The sequence below is a fragment of the Phodopus roborovskii genome, unplaced genomic scaffold (genome assembly GCF_943737965.1).
Source record: "Phodopus roborovskii unplaced genomic scaffold, PHOROB, whole genome shotgun sequence".
Lineage (NCBI taxonomy): Eukaryota > Metazoa > Chordata > Mammalia > Rodentia > Cricetidae > Phodopus > Phodopus roborovskii.
In genome coordinates, this window is record NW_026126480.1 from 11,668,687 (window position 1) to 11,675,414 (window position 6,728).

Consider the following 6,728-nt stretch of genomic DNA (forward strand, 5'->3'; position numbering starts at 1 on the left):
TTTGTTTGTTTTTAATTAAAAGCATGTTTCCAGATTGACATTCTTATTTTGAAAATATTAAGAAAAAATATTGAGCACCATAAAACTTGACACTGTACTACGGCATATAAGGAAAATGGATCTTGTTGCTACTATAGAGGCTTAAATTATCGCATGGTAATACTACTTTATGCCATATTAGATTGTATTATTTAACTTTTATACCCATATACTTCCCATAAATATATAGATGGTGGGGCAAATACTGAATTTTTAGACATTATTGTCTTGTTTTTCTGAGAGGAGGTCTGGCTGACAAGATTCTGGCTGGCCTGAAACTCACTATGTAGGCAGATTGGCTTAAAATCCACAGAGACCTCCTGCCTCTCCCTTTCCCTCTGTCTCTTCCTCTGTCTCTGCCTCTGCCTCCTGAGTGCTGAAACTAAAGGCATGCACTACCATGCCCAGCCTCTGAATTGCTTAGTATATAGTCAGTCCTGTTCTATCACTCAGAATATACCGCTGAATGAAACAGATGAAATCTGTCTTGGCAAAGCTAATGTTCATATGAAAACAGTGATCATTAAAGAATACCAGATTTTCATCCTCTGTCAAACAATTCCTGGCCACTGTAGTTGAATGCCTCATAACTTTTTATTGTTGCCATTATTCTTCTTGCAACTTATTTCTCAGCACCCAGCACCAATGTCACCTACTTTTCAAATCCCTCCTCAATCCTTGCTTTTTCCTTCCTTTTAGACAAAACAAAGTACTCCTGCAGCATTTTGTTTATGACTCTATTTCATCAGGGTAGCATCTATTATGAATCTTCCTACTGTAGGCCACATCCTGTTTGAGATGCTAGAGATGAAGAGATTACTAGGACCTAGGTTTGCTTTGGGGGGCCTTAGACTCAGTTTGATGTTGGTGTGATAGAGAGCAGTCAGGAAACCAGGCCATTCTAATACACTGTAATAGAGTACCTCTATTAAGAAATAGGCCCAGGCTGGCAGGTGATGGCACACACCTTTAATTCCAGCACTCCGGGGGCAGAGACAGGCAGATAGATATCTGTGAGTTGGAAAACTAGTTCATAGACAGCCAGGGCTACACAGAGAAACCCTCACCCAATGGTTGGAAAAATAGCTCAGCAGTTAAGAACACTTGGTATTCATGCAGAGGATTCCAGTTCAGTTCCCAGCACAACCATCTATAATTCCAGTTCCAGGGGTTCCAGTGCCCACTTTTGTCTTCCATGGACATTGGGGTCACAGGCATACATGTAGACAGAACTCTCATATACATAAATTAAAAAGAAATACATTTTAAAAAGAAATGAAGTGGACCTAAGAAAGGTCAGTCTGGAAATAAGGAGGTACAGGAGAGGTAATTGCATGACTCAAGATAAAGAAAGACAGACGTGTAATAGGCCAAAGGAATGGAATAAGCAAATGTATGCAAATAAGGAGCATAGGTGCCTGTGTGGGATTGGGGTGTGGGAGTGATGCAGGGCCCAGTGTGGGAGACAGACAGGCAAAAGATACATGTTTGTTGGAGCTAGGTGATACTAAAGTCAGCTTGACATTAGCTTTCAAATTTGAGAGAGAGTCAGAGGTAGCTGAAGTTAACCAGCAGGACCTTGGTCTTTCCATTTTCTACCATAAAGATAAGTTCCAGCTTCTATTAGGTTTACATTCTAGACAATGTGACCTAGGAGCTATGTTCCTTCTTGTCCCTTTAGTTGTAAATCCATACCTTCTTGCCTATTATTCCTCATGCTGAATTAGAATTTCTATAATTATTTATGTCCTGTCTACTATTTGAGTTGATTTATTCTTTGTGTTAAACACATGGCATTTATTTTTTTCTAAACTGGGTCTGATCTTTCAACTTGGTCTTTGCTATTTTATTCAGCAGAAATGTATTTTATTTGAATAATCTTATAAATGGTACCTTCCTTCCCCATCTATGTTTTTTATAGCCTGCTTAAGGCACAGGGCTGCATTCTACTGGTAAACAGCATGGCCCTTATAATTCTGTGCCCATGTCTTCGTTTCTGGGTCTTTTGTGTGTGTGATACTCAGGATCAAAGCCAGGGCCTTGATCACACTAGCTACAGTCCCAGCCCCTTTTGTCTTCTCCTCATAGTTTTGTCCATCTAATTCTTGGAATTGTTTCCATCCTATTATCCCCCTAGTCCCCCCCCCCCACACACACACATCCTTCATACAAGACATATTTTGGAGTATAAGGCTCCATATATCCAAAATGTAGGACATAATTACTAAGGTTCAAGATTTCTAAATGACAGACTAAGAAGATTTACAATATTTCTTTTACAGGTAAAGAAACAGGTAAAGAAACAAAAACAAAAGGAAGGCAAAGACTCATTCCCGAGGATAAAAATCAAGTAAGTACTATCCAGACACAGACCTAGGCCCTGATGTCCTAGTGAATTTCAGGATCCTTCTCTCACAGCTGCCATCTCTAGCGTTTCCCGGTGATTTACTCATGTACACCCTCACTCACTTGTCTAGTTGATAGAGATTGGTTGATTACTAGAGAGGTCCCCTGAAAAACAAACCAACTGATTTTGACCCCCGCCCCCCTTCTTTTTTTTTTTTTTTTTTTGCTCCTTTTTAGAGTTCTATCTCTGTGCTAGGTGTCAGGGTGTTCTCTTGTGGCTTTTTGTTGCTGTGGTAAAACACTTACCAAAAGCAACTTGGGGAGAAAGGGGCTTTATTTGTCTTGTGTCTTGATCCCAGTATATCAGTAAGGGAAGCCAAGGAAGGAACTAAGCAGGGCAGGACCTGGAGCAGGGACTATGTAGAAGTGCTGCGTACTGGCTTGCTTTCTTACACAGCTACCTTTCCACTGTGACCTGGGCCTTCACATATCACTCATTAACCCATAAAACATGCCACAGGCCTGCCCTATAGGCCAGTCTGATAGTGGCAGTTTCTCAGTTGATGCTCACACTTCCTAGATGACACTAATGCCAGTTTGTACAAGTTGACAAACACAAACAAAAAATGACACTAACCAGAGAATGGGTTTGAATAGATTATGTCATCACAGGCCCTGTAGCGTGGGAGAAGTTGGTGAGGGAAGCAAAATAATAACAAAGTAGTGAGTATGATTCTAGAAATGCGGCATGTCAGAGGACCACCTGAGAAAAGCCTTCAACCCTTTATAGAGAGGGAGCTCAGGAATCAGAATACACAGAGGCTACCCATTGGACCAAAGGAGAGCCCAGCATTCACTTGCTCATTCCATAGATACTTATGGAATCTGCTTTGTGCTAGATGCTGTGTTAGGATAAAATGACAATTAACTACATATACTGCTCTTTCCCTTGAGGGAAATTAAGAGATCAGATTCATATACACCCTTGGGTCCCAAGAGTGCTACATACCCTTCAGCTGCCTCACTCATCATGTCTTTTGGGTGCTTCTTATGGTCTAGGTCCCACAGATTGATGCAAAACAATGAATTAGGAGTGTTTCAAACTTGGAGGTTCATTGTCCCTTGGAGGGAGGAGCTTTTCATAGTAGGTAGGAATTTTGAGGTCCAGACTGTCCATTGTTCCATTGCACGTTCACACAGTTCTCCGAGACACAGAATTTTTAGCTTCATTTTCTGTGTGGGAAAACTGAGATTCAGAGAAGGAAATGACTTGGCCACAGTCATCCAGCTTTGTAGTAAAAACTAGACCCAAAGTTAAGCTCCTTGTTCCCAAACTGCCCTCTTCCTTCAGCCCCACCTCTCCTACTTGTCACTCCCGGGAAATTTTCCCAGGATACCTTGGTCCCAGCCCTCCTCACTGCTCCTATCTTTTATGTACTCTTCCCACACCCTTGATGCCTTAGTCTCACAGTCTTCAGGGAACTCGGCTAGGGGGTGGGGTGGGGGGTTAAGAGGGAGTGGGAGGGGGCTCGGAGAGGCTCTCATTTTCTGAAGCTGCCCAAAAGCAGATTTGTTAAAAACGAAAGTCTGTTAAGGAAAAAAATCTCTAGGAATTCACAATTTAAGAAACAGGTGAGGCATGGAACTGAATTTTAATGGCTGAGATCAACCAAGTAGACAGGGTAAAAATGAAGTTTTTTTTTTTAAAGATAACACTAACCACAAAACTGGAAACAGTGGTTAAAATATAACTTTGTAAGGCTGAATGCCCATGACTGGTTAGCCTGGAAAGGTTAGGGCACAGATGCCAAGTGCCTTGGAGAGCAAGCTCATGGGCTTTGGGATCAGGGCAGAGCACCTGTCCAATGTGTTTGTGGCTCTGGGTTCTATCACAGCACAGCAAAAATAAAATGCAACTAAACAAATAAATTATTAAGACCTGTGGCTTTCTCCAGAGTCCAGTCAGGGGAGAGTGCCAGCAGTCTAGGTTTGGTATGAACGAAAGCCATGGTAAAGAGTAGGCTGCCAGAACAGTATGAGCTGTCATTCTGCCACAACAAAAGACCAGTAGAAGCCTAGGATAAGAAGAAAGGCCCTGGGCCAGTACAGGGTCCGGGTTGCATTGTAGTTCCCAGCTGTGCATTTCCAGGCAGCAGCAAGTATTTGTTGCTGAATTGGCAAAGCTAGGTAATAGTTGTTTTCTGGTTTGGTTTGGTTTGGTTTTGAATAGGATTTCTTACTTTATTACCATGAAAGTCAGAGAATTTCCATCCCAGAAAAACCAACCTTAGCCTCGGAGTTGACTATCTTCCCAGATGTGTTTGCTTTGGCCTGCACATTGTTTCAAAATGACAGATGAGTAATAAGATTTCATTAAAAAGCCCACTTCTTTTGGAAAAAATTGGAATATCTGGCAATATTGACTCAGATTTCTTCTTGGCAGCAATTGGGGAGAGCTGAGTATAGATTCCCATACATCTCCTCCCCTTCCATACTCTCTCTCTGGCATCCAGTTTTCTTCACTCACTCCATTCTTACAGCTTGACCAACTCGTGTAAAGACCCGGATTTGCAAATGCTTGGCTACTTGTGTTGCTTTATGCAAGGTTTGACATCAGAGTCTGGCAAAGACTTAAAGATACAGATGATAAATACACACTTGTATGCATGTGTGGGTGCACGTGTGTGTGTGTGTGTGTGTGTGTGTGTGTGTGTGTGTGTGTGTGTGTGTGTTGCTAAGGGTTGAGCTCAAGTTCTTGTATATGTTGGGCAAGTACTCTACTACTGTCAGCTCATCTTCATTGTTCCTGAACTCTTTAACTCCCTGTTTCCTGAGTGACAGGTGACAAATTTAACTGTAATTAAGGGTAGTCCCTCTTTTGAGCATTTATTCTGAAGACAGTAACAATTTTATTTTTTTTAAAGCCCAAGTCAGACCTTGGAAGCAGAACCATATCTGCTTTTCAATTTCTGTCTGTATACATGTATGTACATACATATATTTCAGCCTGTATACACATATGTATACACATTCAAGTCTGTATACATATATGTACACACATTTCAGTCTGTATACATATATGTACACACATTTCAGTCTGTATACATGTATGTACATACATTCCAGTCTGTATACATATATGTACACACATTTCAGTCTGTAAACATGCATGTACAGCCAACAGGAAATGGAGGATTATTTCCCTTGTGTTCTTTTCATTCCTTAGGTGGTAGGCAAATGGACTGCTTAGAATATGTGAAATGTCTTCCCTATCACAGCTATCCCTGAGGGAGCTGTCCTCCCCTGGCCCTTCCTCCCCTTAGTGGAGAGACACCCCTCCCTTGGGCTTGGCATACCCTTCCTCCTGATGGCTCCCAGAGAGGGTAAGGCCACCCATCTTTCTCATTCTCTCCTCCTGAACCTGCTCCTTCCTCTTGGTGATAACATAGCCGAACCTTTCTCATCCTGTTAGTCCTGGTCATGATAGAACATGGTCAATATGTGCTGGCCAGATGCTGGTTACACTCCTAAGCCCAGCTGCAAGCATCTTCTCATTTGATTATCAAAACAGTTCCATAGAAGAGGTCCACTTATTGTCTACATTTCACAGAGAGAAACTGAGGCAGTGTAGTCAATGTTAAATAATTTAATTGTCCAAAGCCATGCAGTAAGTTTTCTCACTGGCCCTTGAACCATCTAGAGTTCACACTTTGTGGACTTCCAGGCTGGAACTATGTAAATGGAGTTCTTAGTTGGTCTGGATAATAAAAACCCAGAGTCAGATATAGAGGAAAATACTGAAAGATCAGAGAGAAGAAGGAGTAAGCCACACCTTACCTCCTTAGCATCTCAGTAGACCAGAGAGCAAGTTTCTGTTTCTCCTTGCTTACATCCTGTTTCCACCCAGCTCTCTTACTTCCTGTCTGTCTGTACAGGCCTCCAGACCTCAATGGTTAGCTAGTGGCAAGCTCCATTCTCTGACCTTCAGATAGACTTTATTTATACAAGCAAGATATCAGCACATATCCCCCTGTTTTGTCTAAATATATAAAAAGGTATATAAGAAAACTATATACAATAAGTATATACAATATATAAAGCAATAAATCCATCAAGAATGTCTAGTCCACTAGCATTAGACAAGTTCAGAGAAAATACTCCATTATCTATTCTTTCTTGATGAGTCCAAAGTCTTATACCTAATTTACTTTCTATTCTAATTTGCATTGTCAAATTATATTTTAATGTCTTTCAAACCTATTACACTTAACACATCTTTAGTGAGATTCTTTACTGAGTCATAAACGAGGACAACAACTATAACTATACCATCTAGTCTTCAA